This window comes from Urocitellus parryii, chromosome 16 (genome assembly GCF_045843805.1).
Source record: "Urocitellus parryii isolate mUroPar1 chromosome 16, mUroPar1.hap1, whole genome shotgun sequence".
NCBI lineage: Eukaryota > Metazoa > Chordata > Mammalia > Rodentia > Sciuridae > Urocitellus > Urocitellus parryii.
This window is the reverse complement of record NC_135546.1, coordinates 21,638,319-21,651,578: the sequence shown is the minus strand read 5'-3', so window position 1 is coordinate 21,651,578 and position 13,260 is coordinate 21,638,319. Positions and strand designations below refer to the sequence as shown.

General features: G+C 41.0%; 1 protein-coding gene across 1 annotated transcript in view; it reads left to right on the top strand.

Annotated features, from left to right (window-relative positions):
- The first annotated feature begins 1,353 nt into the window (after positions 1–1,353).
- LOC144250585 (uncharacterized) overlaps positions 1,354–13,260 on the top strand; it is a 123,502-nt gene continuing 111,595 nt past the window's right edge. The window contains 1 exon segment of the mRNA XM_077793478.1: positions 1,354–1,758. The gene's annotated coding sequence lies outside the window, so the exon portion shown is untranslated.

Below are 13,260 nucleotides of genomic sequence, written 5' to 3'. Positions count from 1 at the left end.
TCAAACCCAGGATGCTGAGAGTGCTGGGTCAGCTACTGGGGGTATGTTGCTTCCTAGGGCTTGTGGCTTTTCTTGAAGACCTTGACATGGAAAGAATACACAGGAGGCGGACTTCCTCCTGACAAAGTGAGGTCAGTCTTTGCAATAGAGTGACATGTGTCAAGGGGGCAAGTGAGTGTGAGCTCACAGACAAGTTATAAGACCACAGATGCCTGAAGCTTAAATCCTACAGATAATACTGAATCCTAGATACGAGTTCCTCTATCCATGCATGCCTATGCTTACCCTTTCTATAAAATCTCAAAGTCCTTGTCAGCATCTGAAGACAGGGTAAGGACAGGGTTTCCTTGTCTTCCTGGTGTAGCTGCACTGGTCAAAGTTTCTTTCCTGCTTTGCATTATAACGTTTTCTGTTTGGTTTTGGCTGAACACCTGACCAGACCTGCTGGGTCACCAGAGTCACATCTCTGCAGAAGGCTTCCTAACAGTCAAAGTAGAACATCTACACTAAGCCCAAAGCACCCATTTTATTTCCATGGCACATTGCTGCCCTAGAGGATCGCCCTCCTTCCTCCCCCACACTTTCTGCTGGGGATGGAACCTTGAGTATCAGAGCAAACCCCAATTGCTTCCTTTCATAGATCAGGAGCCTCCTCAAAGCAACAGAGGCCAGGAGGTGAGGAGAATTACTAAATAGTTTTCATTTTTAGATATTATATATGGGTCATATATATGATATCTTTAAATAGTGTTTCAAATTTTGGAGACCCGTGTCTTTCTAAGTCGCTTGAGGTTGCGCATCAGCTGGGGGGAAAAAAAATATATATAATATATATATATATATATTTTATAGATATGTTATATATAATATATATTATATATAAAATATATATTTTATATAAAAAATATAAATATATTATACAAAATATCTATTTTATATATAGAATATTATATATAATACATATTTTATATATAAAATATATAATATATACTATATATTTTATAAAAAAAATATATTTCATATATACAAAATGTATATAAAATATATGTATATATATATATATATATATATATATATATATATATATATATATATTAAAATATCGCTCTTTCTTTTTTAAGGTACTGGGGAATAAACCCAAAGGGGATTGACCCTGACCTCTGAGCTCCATCACCACCTTTTCATATTTTAAGAGAGGGTCTCACTCTTTGCAGATGCTGACCTGACCTTAGGCTCCTCCAGCCTCAGCCTCCTGGAGAAGCTGTGCTTTGTTTTTGTGTTGAGGTTAAACCCAGGTCCTCGCCATGCTCGGAAAGCACTCTATGGCTGAAGCCTAGCTCAGCGCCAAGTGTCACCTCTGTCCCAGAGGCTAAGCCAAAGCTTCCCACCTGGATTTGTTCCCAGCACAGCCCAGAAGCTCCTCCTGAAAGGGGTTGGGGCCAAGAATCTGTCACTCTACCCAATTTCAGCCAGTGATTGGATGATGTTAGCTGTCATTCACGATCCAGAGGCGGGCTTGGAGGCCATACATCCGGGTTGTTGGGGGGGAATTGTCCAATCAGTGCGCAGAGGCAGGGGAAGGGCGGGCTTCCGCAACTTCGCGGCTTTTCTTCCTCACCGACTGGGCTACTCCTGCTCCAGGCCCCCTGTTCTCTGCTCCTGGGACCCAGATGACTCTGCGCTGCCCGTGTTCCCGGAGATCTTGGGTGCCCAGAGGTTCCTCCAGAGGATGCCAGGTCACCAGAGAAGCCAAAAATGGTGAGTTCGCTGAAGGTAGGCGGTCAGCACCTGCCTCGGGGCGGCGCGCGGGTGAGCTGCCGAGTGCCCCGGAGTCCCCACTGTTGGGTGGCCCTTGGCTCCGTCTCCTGGTTTCCTGGGTTTGGAAGTGTGGCTCAGGTCCCAGGTGTCCCCTTTGCTCCCTACTGGTGGCCCTCACTCACTTTTCCTAACGTGTAGGAAGCAGTGCCACAAATGCACCTTCCTTCTCCCAGTGGAGCTCCACCCAGTGGAGGTCCTCCAAATTGCAGGCGCCTCTTGCCTTCTAAAATGCCACCTTCCCTCCACCTCACAGCTCGGTCAGACATTCTTCTTCCCACTCGTTTCAAATGGACACCTTCTGCTAATTGTCATTATCGCTTAGTGAAATATTGGAAAGAATCAATCTCCCATCCCCCCTCCCTTCCCCTTCACTTCCCTCCTCCCTTCCCTCCTCCCTTCCTCCCTCCCTTCCTCCCTCCCTTCCTCCCTCCCTTCCTCCCTCCCTTCCTCCCTCCCTTCCTCCCTTCCCTGTGTTTTGGAATCTAGGCTGGCCTCCAACTTGTGATCCTCCTGCTTCAGCCTCCCGTGTATCTGGGATTACAGCCCTGTGCCAATGTCCCTGGCAAGAAGAACACTTTTGAAAGCATTTGTTTTCTATTTGTGAATATTATCCTTGAGGGGAAAGAATGATCACTTAACACTTCCTTGTGTTTGGTCAAAATAACTGCTTTAAAGGGAATAAGGATGTTGTTTATAGATCCCAGGGATATAGAATTCTGGGCTACATCACTAGAGTATAACTGCTCCCTTTTCTGATAGTCCATGATTTTCAGAAGGGATCCGGCTATGGTGCCTGGCCTGAAAGTTGTGATCCTCCTGCCTCAGCTTCCCAATCTGTTGGGATTAAAGGCATCGACAACCCTAGCTACAGAAAATAGTTCATTTTAACCCAGATATTAATTATCATGCTAAGGAACATGGATTCAAGTTACCATGAATGATGTGTGTGACCCTGCTTGGAAGAGATTACATCCATCCATCCATTCTTTCTTTTCTTTTCTTTTCTTTTCTTTTCTTTTCTTTCTTTCTTTCTTTCTTTCTTTCTTTCTTTCTTTCTTTTCTTTTCTTTTCTTTCTTTCTTTCTTTCATTCTTTTTTTTTTCCTTTTTAATATACCAGGGATTGAACCCAGGGGAACTTAAACACTGAGCCACATTCCCAGCCCTTTTTATATTGTATTTTCAGACATGATGTCACTAAGTTCCTGATGGTCTCACTAAGCTGCTGAATCTGGCTTTGAATTTAGCAATCCTCCTATCTTAGCCTTAGCCTCTCAAGCTGCTGGGATTACAGTTTTGTGCCACTGTGCCTGTCCTCCATGAACTTTTATAAAAGAAACTGTGTATCACTGCATTAACCAATTGCATTGGTAGGAACATCAGATTGGTGGGGTACAAAAAATAATTAAAGAAAATTTCTTCTGTGTGTCTGTTACTGCACTCTGAGCTTTGGTAGATATTGGAGACGTCTAGTAAGGTCAGTGATATATTCTGAGAAGTTTTGAGATTGTGGTCTGATACAGAAATCAAGATGATTGGCTATTAAAAGGCTTAAAATAGCCCAAGATAATGTTTGATCTCCATACAGAACCCTGCCTTTCCACCCTCATGGTGGTCTAGTTAGCCAAAGTCAAGTACTCTGAAGGTTCTTTGATGTAGATGCAATTGTATAGAGAACTTGAGTTCACAGCTGTAAAAATCTTGTGCTTCTCCTTTTATCTTCCTTAGGTGTAGGCACCATGTCAGATTTCTTGGGCAGAGGTTCCCTTTGGACACCTCCCAGAGTCCCATATCCTCAGCCACTATCCTCTCCTGGAGCTGCCACAGAGTGCACACAGCTGCCCTGAGCCTTGCAGGGTGAACAGAATTTCAGGCCCTGGGTCAGCTCCTCCTAGAGGGCAGCCCGAGGTGTGGGGTGCAGCCTCTCAGGGAAGCTGCTGGGGGCCCTGGGCTGAGGAATCTCCTGGAAAAGGCCTCATCTAAACAGCTACTTCCTTGGGACCTTGTTTTCCCCAAGCTCTGTTCCCATTCCTTGGAGACAGGTGGACAGTCAGCCTGTGGATGCTGGTGCTGAGGGGCCAGGTCAGCAGTGACTCCTGCCCTTTTAGTCTCTCATGGTGTGAAGGAGCAAAACCTCTCCCAGAGCATAAGGACCACCCACCCCAGTGCAGAGCTGTGCAAACCTGAAACTCCTCATAGACTGGAGTCATGGTCCAGGTGCCTGGGAGTGTGATCCTGAATGCTTTCCATGAGCAAGACCAGGAGGAAGCATGTCCTGCAGTCAGGGACCTTCCCTGCCCCTTGAGCCTGACACATCTGTGCTCCCTCAGCACCAAAGCTTTCTGTGTATCACTTTGAAATGATGTGCTCACCTATCTGAGGCCCAGGTTTATTTATTCAGAGCCAAATGGGATGGACTATTATTAAAGAGGCAAGAGAGAGGTGGATTAAAGTCCACCTTTTTGTTGTTGTTGTTAAAAATCCCAACTTATAGCCAGCCAGATACAGTGGTGCACTTATGATCCTTCCTGCACCAGAGGCTGAGACAGGATTGTTGCAAATTTGAGGACAGCCTTAGCAACTTAGCCGGGCCTTATGCAACCTGGTGAGACTGCGTCTCAAAATAAAATATAAAAATGACTGGGGATGTGGCTCAGTAGTAAAATATCTCTCGGTTTAATCTTGGGGGCATCAAAGAAAAAAGAAAAAAAGAAAAAGAAAACATCTAATTACCTAATTACCTTTTGCTACCCCTGAGTATGTATAGAAAGTTTGTAAGATTCAGATTTGTCTTTTCAGTGGTTTCAAATTGAAATCCAACCCTAGATTCCAAAATACCATGTAAGATACAGAGAAACTCTGTCTTGCATTATTGCTGCAGAATTTGAGTCCAATTCTACAAAAAATAGTGGTGGATAAATTTATGAATGTGATTTCATGAAAACTTGTATCTGTCCTTCACAAGGTGATGAATTTGACAAAGGATGACAGTTTTTCACTGTTGTCTGGACTTGGCAGGTTCATGTTAACTGTGTGGTTTTTTTGTATTCAGCAATGGAACCCAGAGGTGCTTAACCACCAGCCCCTTTTAGATTCTTTGTTTTGAGACAGAGTCTTGCTATATCGCCTAGGGCCCCAGACTCCTGAACTGCTGGGGTTACAGGTGTGCACCATCACACCGGTCTTCATTGTAAATTTTAAGGACAATTTTGGCAATACCTTGAATACCCAACTGTAATCATTTAATCACTGAATATCAGTGAAAGTGTAAATGACATCTGTTTTCTGCAAAGGAGAGATCCATGTGTCTAAATAAGGGTGTTGATCCCCTCATCATGTCACCTAGTTCCTGTTCCCTCCCAACTGCCTCCTCATAGGGCCACCCCTTTTGGAGCTAGCCTTTTAGCTTATGAAACTTGGGAGTAACATAAATGCTCTCTCTATTCTCTCTGTCCTGTACAACATTTTGGCTGGTCTTAGATACAGTTTACTATTTCCAGTTTTTTGAAAAGTATTTTTTGTTGTTGCTGTAGCTGGACACAATACCTATTTATTTATTTATTTTATTTTTTTTAATATTTTATTTACATTTTGGTTTTTTTTGGACACAACATCTTTGTTTGTATGTGGTGCTGAGGATCGAACCCGGGCCGCACCTATGCCAGGGGAGCACGTTACCGCTTGAGCCACATCCCCAGCCCCTATTTATTTATTTTTATGTGGTGCTGAGGATCAAACCTAGGGCCTCTCATGTGCTAGGCAAGCACTCTACTGCTGAGCCAGAATCCCAACCCTACTATTTCCATTTTTAGATATAGTTTTTCTTAAGTTTACCTCCAAAATACAGTAAACCATGCCCTAAATTTCACAGAATTTACTGAAATGCTCAGTGTTTTTTTCAGAGTTTAGATCATGGGAACATTCAGTCTTCTTTGTGTCTTTCCACTGATTTGTTCTGTTTTTATGCCTCTAATTGTGTATCTTTTGTATCATAATCATTTTTATCTCTCATTACATATATTTTACCAAGCTACTCTCCAGCCCAAGAGAATTAGTATTTTAGACTGTTGTTTATTTATTTGCTTACTTATTGAGTGCTGGGAATTTATGCCATGGGCTTGCTCATGCTTAGTTATCTTCCAGAAATAAATTTCAATTTGTGAGCAACGTTCTGGAGGTGGGCAAGTGTTTTACTGTGGAATAAACCTACAGGCACTTGACCACTGAGCACATCCTCAGCCCTTCTTATTATTTATTTTTTCTTTTTCTTTTTTTCTATATTTTGTATAGTTGTAGATGGACAGACTACCTTTATTTTATTTATTTTTCTGTGCTGAGGATCATACCCAGTGCTTCACACATGTTAGCAAGTGGTCTGCCACTCAGCTACAGTCCCAGACCCCCTTTTTATTTTTGATAAAGACCAGTCTCACTAAATTTCTGAGTGTCTTGCTATGTTGCCGAGACAGGCTTCAAACTTTTGCCATTTCCCTGCCTTGACCTCCCTAGTGGCTGAAATTACAGGTGCACACCACTACACCAGCAGTTGGAATGAGTTTTGAAGACTTATCATCCGATTTCTTTCCAGATGAAAATAGTATTGAAAATCAGTTTTCTTGCTTTTGTTCATACTTTTGAAATTTGTAACTATGACTCTTCCTCTTTGCTTTATTTTTTGCATTATTATGAAAAAGGTATTTAGCATATAATATTGTTTCTTATGTATACATTTTTAAAACTTCATGGCTTGACAGTTTATTTACTTCTTTATTAGATAAACTTTGTTTTTCTGAGCAATTTTAGGCTTACATAGTTCATTAGTCAGTGTTCTTTAGAGGAAAAGTATCAAGAGGAAGTGTGACTTTTCAAAGGGGATTCATTAGATTGGTGCTTCCTAGCTTAAGGAGGTTCTCCAGTTTGGCTCACTATCCCATATGCCAATCATTTGTAGACATACCCTCAAGCTCATTAATCATTGGCATATTTTAATCCAATCAAGATGACAATTAAATGTGCCATTACACATAGTATCAAATACCCCTTCTCTCCAGCTGATAGTCACCACTGTTTTCAACATATTGCATTGGTGTAGGTTGTTAGTTATTAAACCAGTGTCGAACATTTGATAAAGAGAATGGATGAAGCAACATGTTAGGATAAGCCAAAGTTCATCCTTTACCTTAGGGCTCCTTGTCTGTGTGATGTGATTGTGTGTGTCACATCGTATACAAGATAATGTCATACAGAAGAGTTTCACTGCTCTGGGAATCCTGTGTTCCACCTGTTCATCACTCCTCCTCATTCCTTCCTCCCTCTCTGCTCCCTAAGTCCCTGGCACCCATCAGTTCTGCTAGTGCATCTATAATATTGTCTTTTCCAGAATGTTCTTGACTTGGAATCTTACTGCACTTGGCCATTTCAAACTGACTTCTCTCACTTACCAGTCTGCCTTTAAGGGTGCTGTATCTTTCCAGGCTGCAGAGCTCATTTTCTGGGTGATGCTCTTTGGTGTGGTTAAACTGCAGCTTGTCCATTCAGTATTGAAAGGTGCATCTTCCTTGCATCTAGCTTTGGGCAGTTCTGGATTTGGCTGCTGTAGTCACTGCAGTGAGGGTTCCTGTGCCCATAATTTTCACATCATTTGCATAGACACCTGGAGTGTGATGACTTAATTGTACATTTTTTTGCATTTATGATTAAATTTTGCATTTATGATTATGAGCATCATTCATAGTCTTCTTTTTAATACTTTTCCTTATTTATTTAGTTTGGATAATATCTTAACTTATGCCTCATAAAGACCTAGGAGGTGTTAACTCAGCTTCTATGTTCTGGAAAAAAAGTAGAAAATTGGTGAAAGAGCCTTGCCTTGCCTTTTTGGGAAGTAATTAGTTACTGAGTGTGTTTTTTTCAGCAGCCATGGGCTCATCTATTTTGTGTATTTCCCCTTGTGTATAAGATGTAGGAGATTGTCTCTCTCAAAGAAATGGTCCAGTTTCTGCAAGTTGTCTAATTTGTATCAAGCACATTTATAATAATCTTGAAGTCCCAATGCATTGTTGACGATGACACTTGTAAATCTGTTAGTAGGTTTTCAGTCCTTGTTGTTTTTTTCTTTAATATTATTGTACATTTTACACTTTTTATTTCTTTCTTTTTATGTGGCAGTGAGGATTGAACCCAGTTTCTCCCAAGCACTAGGCAAGCCACAACCCCAGTCCCTGTCCTTTTGTCAGTTAATCAGTGATGCTGATGTTCATGAAGAACTTGATTTTGCAGACTGTGGATTTCCTGATTGTGGTTTCTTCCACACTTTTTCTGTTACCTACCTGTGGTTAATTTAGGTTTACCTTGCTCTTCTTTCTCTGGTTTTCTGAAGCGGCAGATTCATTGGTTGCTTTTAGCTCTTCTTTTCTGGAATGTGTGTTGGATGACTTAGATACAAATACAGCGCCACCTCTGGTGTTCTCTATGAATTCCCTATGATGGACTTTTACATTTTTTTTCTTTCAAAATGGTCACCTTTTCTCTTGAGTCACCTCTTTGTCCTGTGTCTGTTCAGAGCCCTGTGTTTCATGTCCCCTTCCCTGGAGGCTTTTCAGTTTCTTCTGATCTGATTTCTGCTTTAGCTCTCATGTTCTTTGAGCATACATGGGATTTCACTGGTGGTGCACTTGTAGGGGTATGGTTTATGTCTTGAGGAGTGTTGCTGTGACCCTGAGACCTCAGTGTGCTTCCTGTTTGGTTGAAGGTCCATGAAGCCCTCCTGTCTGCATCATTGTCCTGACAGAGTTGGGCTGATGTCTCTGAGGGTAATTGTGGGTTCTTCATTGTTTGGGGTGGTTCTGTATGGTTTCAGTCCTTGAGTTTGCTTCTGTGTAAGTGTCAGGGACATTTCCTTTTTGTCTGTTCCATCACTGTGCAGACATCATAGAATGCTTACAGATGTGAATGGTGACCTCTTTCACACCCAGACTGTGTGGGATAGTTCAGAATTCTGGGCTACAAACTTGTTGCTTTACCACACTCTGGAAGAGCTTCTGCCTTAGGTTTGTTTGTACCACCATTGCTATAGGCACAATGAATCTGTTTCACCACAGACAACCATTGCATATGTTGCTCAACCTTGATCAAAATGTCCTTGAGCAGAACATTGGTATGTGTCTCATGACTGTATATTATGGTAGTGAACCGGCTGCTGTTAAGAAGAGTTTGACAATCATTGGACATTCATTGTTGCAGTGAGACTTAGAAAAGTAGTGCCTGCTGTTTATTAAGAAGATTGTTTTGAGAGTTATAAAAGTTTGTAAGGTTGTTGTTTGGACAAGGTGACATTTTTGTGTTTTTTTTTTAGAGAGAGAAGAGAATTTTTTAAATATTTATTTTTTAGTATTTGGCGGACACAACATCTTTCTTTGTATGTGGTGCTGAGGATTGAACCCGGGCCGCAAGCATGCCAGGCGAACGCGCTACCGCTTGAGCCACATCTCCAGCCCATGGTGACATTTTTATTTTTAGGTCATTGAGTTTTTTCTTTCTTTTTTTTTTTTCATTTTTTTTATTGGTTGTTCAAAACATTACAAAGCTCTTGACATATCATATTTCATACATTAGATTCAAGTGGATTATGAACTCCCATTTTTATCCCATTTACAGATTGCAGAATCACATCGGTTACACATCCACGTTTTTACATGATGCCATATTAGTGACTGCTGTATTTTGCTACCTTTCCTATCCTCTACTATCCCTCCTCCCATTCCCTCCCATCTTCTCTCTCTAACCCATCTACTACAATTCATTTCTCTCCTTGTTTTTTTTTTTTCCAATCCCCTTACAACCTCTTATATGTAATTTTGTATAACAATGAGGGTCTCCTTCCATTTCCATGCAATTTCCCTTTTCTCTCCCTTTCCCTCCCACCTCATGTCTCTGTTTAATGTTAGTCTTTTCCTCCTGCTCTTCCTCCCTGCTCTGTTCTTAGTTGCTCTCTTTATATCTCTTTATATCAAAGAAGACATTTGGCATTTGTTTTTTAGGGATTGGCTAGCTTCACTTAGCATAATCTGCTCTAATGCCATCCATTTCCCTGCAAATTCCATGATTTTGTCATTTTTTAGTGCTGCGTAATACTCCATTATGTATAAATGCCACATTTTTTTTTATCCCTTCATCTATTGAAGGGCATCTGGGTTGGTTCCAAAGTCTAGCTATTGTGAATTGTGCTGCTATGAACATCGATGTGGCAGTATCCCTGTAGTATGCTCTTTTAAGGTCCTCAGGGAATAGTCCAAGAAGGGCAATAGCTGAGTCAAATGGTGGTTCCATTCCCAGCTTTCCCAGGAATCTCCATACAGCTTTCCAAATTGGCCGCACCAATTTGCAGTTGCACCAGCAATGTACAAGTGTACCCTTTTCCCCACATTCTTGCCAGCACTTGTTGTTGTTTGCCTTCATAATGGCTGCGAATCTTACTGGAGTGAGATGGTATCTTAGGGTGTTTTTGATTTGTATTTCTCTGACTGCTAGAGATGGTGAGCATTTTTTCATGTACTTGTTGATTGATTGTATGTCCTCCTCTGAGAAGTGTCTGTTCAGGTCCTTGGACCATTTGTTGCTCCCCGGATCTCTGGTAGCTAGGGCTTGAGCTAAACAATAGAGTTTTAATCTTTTTTTTTAAATTTAATGTTGAGTTTGTTTATGGGCTGTATTGAATTATATAAATAAAATCTGTGATTTGTGCTCATATTCTCATAGTACCCCATACCAATGGAGGGGGTAGACATCATAATCCTACCACTATGCTCAAGGCAAAATTACAAATAAGTGTGTTTTTAATTGCTTATACTCCAGAGTCTGGGATACTGACAGATCTAGAGATCTAGCGCACTCCATCTTTTTTTCCTTTTTATCGTTAATACTAGAAACTTTGAATTTTATTTTTGCCTCATTTTTTTAAGGAAGTAGAAACATTGCTGCCTCAAGAAATTACTTATGAGTAGAAATATCAGGCTATTTTCTCATAAGACCATAGAACACAAGTATTAAGTAAAATTATAAAATTGCGATATTTCTTTTTTATAAAAATATATACATACATATGTATTCATAAATTGATTTAACCTAATATACAGTGATAAATTTACATGCATTTCTGTCTGAGCTGGGTCTATATACTGGGAGAAAATACTGCCATGATCTGATTCCATCCTGAGACACTTAATGCAATTCACAGCAAATTAAATAAAAGATTCCAGGGCTGTGGAACATTATTGTTATATCAGTTAGTTGAAAATCAACCTCAGGAGAATTTGAGACCCTGTCCCAGAAATCAATCTATCTATCAATGTTTCAATCTGTCCATCAATTTATCCATCAATCTGTGGTCATGGGGCTCTGTAGTAAGTACCCATGCTCAGAATCCCTGTTTTTTTTTTTTTTTTTTTTTTTTTGGTGTGTGTGTGTGTGTGTGTGTGTGTGTTTTGCTATTGGGGATTTAACTCAGAGCCACATGACTACTGAGCCACATCCCAGCCATATTTGTATTTTATTTAGAGAGAGTGTCTCATTGAATTTCTTTTTTTCTTTCTTTTTTTTTTTTTAGAGAAAGAATTTTTAATATTTATTTTTTAGTTTTTGGCGGACACAACATCTTTGTTTGTATGTGGTGCTGAGGATCGAACCCAGGCCGCACGCATGCCAGGCGAGCACTCTACCTCTTGAGCCACATCCCCAGCCCATCATTGAATTTCTTAATGCCTAATCATTTGTGAAGCTGTCTTTGAACTTGCAATCCTCCTTCCTCAGCCTCTCCAGTTGCTGGGATTACAGGCATGCATCCCGGCACATGGTTGATCCTCATTCTTTTATCAACAAAAAAGAGCAGCCAACAACCTGTCTTCCTGACATTATTTGTTTCTGGGTTGGATCCAATTTATTGTCACTCAAACAATTGGCCTACTAGGCTCTGTTTAGGGGAAGTGCCTGAAGTCCTTTCCAATCTGTGTCTTAGGTGAGAACTGTCCAATCCCCAGCAGCCAGTGATGAGGGGGTGGGCTTGTACAATCTTCTGTTCCTTTTGTTTATGGAGCCTGCATTCTTTGAATCCATTTCTATGCTTCCAGTCCTAGATCAGCCCCAGGTTTCTGCTCTATGCACAAGCTGGAAAAAACTATCAAGGGGAAAGAATGTAAGCATACTGAAAACTAAGAAATGGTAAGTGTGTGTTTGCATTTTGAGACTGGGTGGGTAGTCTATTTGAAGCCAGTGGGACTGGCGATGTCAAGAAATGGAATTGGTGGTCAGGGACTCATCAGAGTTCTCTCCAGAGTCTGGTGGCCAGAAGGTCTCTCTGTGGCAATTCAGTCTTCAGTTTGCTCTGACTAGTCTAGTGGAGCTTAGATCAGCATTTGAGATACCTCTGGTATTCTTTTCCATCATTGTGTGGTGTTTTAAGGGCCTTTCTAAATTCCTATGTGGGAATCTGTGTGCCATTAGCCTGGCATGACCCCAGATTGTGTGGTGAAGACTGAGATAATCATCAAGAGAGACTCTCCACTCCATTGGCTGTGTTCCTGCATGAGAGAAGCTGTGGTTTTTAAGAACCCCTAGTTTTGCTCCTCCTGAAGTTTGTTGTTGTTGTTGTTGTTCATGTTTCTTTGTTACCAGGAATTTATTCCAGAAATATTTATTTACTGATTCACAATCACAGTCATTTTTTAAATATTTTTATTTAGAGACAAGGTCACACTGGGTTGCTTAGGGCCCCTGTATGTTGTAAGGCTAGCTTTGAACTTGCCATTCTCATGCTTCTTGAGCTTTATAAATGTAGGGTTAGCAGTATCTCAAATCCAGAACAGCTATCTGATATCCAGAACTCCAGTTTAGCTATACTTAGGTCTGAGAATAAATCTCTAAATTTCCAGCTCTCACTTCAAATTCCCAAAACCATGATTCCAAAATGACCAGGCTGCTGTATAATGTAGAGCTTTCTCCCACACCTGGAGGCTAATGAATAGATATGTTAATGAGCACCATTAAGGCCTATTTCAAATGTAAAGCACATTGAGACTCATTTGAGGGAATACCTTCCACCAAATTATTTGTCCCTGGGGTGAATCCAGATGAAAGTTTCAGGAAGCAGAATGGGATTCAGAAAGAACAGATGTAAACCGAGGTGGTAGCCTGGATGCTTTTTAAAATATTTATTTTAAGTAGATTTTGTCTCATGCTCTTTCCAAACCACACATATACTCCAAAGCTGGCACTGAAAAACCAGCCTCTATCTCAGAGCAAAGCCTGTCCAAGGAAGGGGCATGACCTTTGTCCTTGGAAAGACCCACAGAGCACTCCTAGGCACACACCCACCTTGTTGAGTTGTTTATCTACAAATAATAGGAGAGATCTCCTGTGCCTGGTATCTCTGACTCAGTCAGGCTAGGTGG